Raw genomic sequence first — 1069 nt, forward strand, 5'->3', positions numbered from 1 at the left:
CAGAAATAGAGGTAAGGTTCTTAGACAGGCTTAGATAAGAGAAAAGCCTGTGAAAATTCTGCCTGAAGTAAAATGGAAGGACTGCCTTGACTGGAAAGAGTGTGATTCATGCTGTTGAAACTGGACCAAAGATAATGGTCATATAATGACTATTTTATTTTTATTTCATAGAAGTATGGATACAGACTTTTTTTTTTTCTTTTCAACTTAAAGACTAGTAACATAGGAGTTTTTCAAAATATTTAAGATTGTTCTATCATCTAGAAAATCTAAGACTTTCAAGCAAATAAGACTTGAGCCATTATCTTTTCCCCTTTCAACATGTTACTTTACTTTTGTTAAAGGATCTTTTTAAATATGGAACTCTTCATGAATTTGCGTGTCCTCCTTGCACAGGGGCCATGCTAGTCTTCTCTATATAGTTCCAATTTTAGTGTATGTGCTACTACAAGTGAGCACTTGTTAATGAATTTTAAAGACTAAATTAGTTAAAAATGAGGAAGGATTCAAATGGTTATAAATAATGGTGAGTAATAATGCAGCACAGTGATACATAAAAGATGTATTATTTGGGACACAAGAGAATGAAAACTGTATGGCACCGCTGAATGGCAGCACAAACACAGAGCAGCCTAACATCAGTAATGAAGCATTATCAGGTCAGTCTATCCTTGGCCACAAATATTTAATGCTTTTTAATCAGCTTACAAAATTGAGTCTTACCACTCCTTGGAAATCCATGACAAAAAGAAGCTCTTTCCCAGTTTTTATAACTGAACGTTTTAGGAGGAAGATGGAAAAATGTTAGCCTTTTCTCCAAGGAACCAAGTGTTGTCCTTTTAAATGAATGAATGAATGAATACATACATACATACACACAGACATAAAAGGAAGGCTGGCCTAGGAAGGCTGACTGTTCAGTTCTTCCAGATATACAATTTCTCCCAGCAGCCTGATGGTCAGCTGCAAATAAAACAATCTGAAATTGTTTGCTCTCATTGTCATCATTTAACCCTTGTTTCTGAACTCAGTCCAGCATTTTTTGTATCACTGCTGAAGCACTGTAAAT

At 35.0% G+C, this 1069-nt stretch overlaps 1 non-coding gene across 1 annotated transcript; it reads right to left on the minus strand.

Annotated features, from left to right (window-relative positions):
- Nucleotides 1-351: 351 nt before the first annotated feature.
- Nucleotides 352-459, minus strand: LOC115941818 (U6 spliceosomal RNA). Its single transcript, XR_004076501.1, has one exon. It is a non-coding gene; the product is annotated as a U6 spliceosomal RNA (small nuclear RNA).
- Nucleotides 460-1069: the final 610 nt, after the last annotated feature.

Source organism: Leptonychotes weddellii, chromosome 8 (genome assembly GCF_054177405.1).
Source record: "Leptonychotes weddellii isolate Sample4059 chromosome 8, ASM5417740v2, whole genome shotgun sequence".
Classification (NCBI taxonomy): domain Eukaryota; kingdom Metazoa; phylum Chordata; class Mammalia; order Carnivora; family Phocidae; genus Leptonychotes; species Leptonychotes weddellii.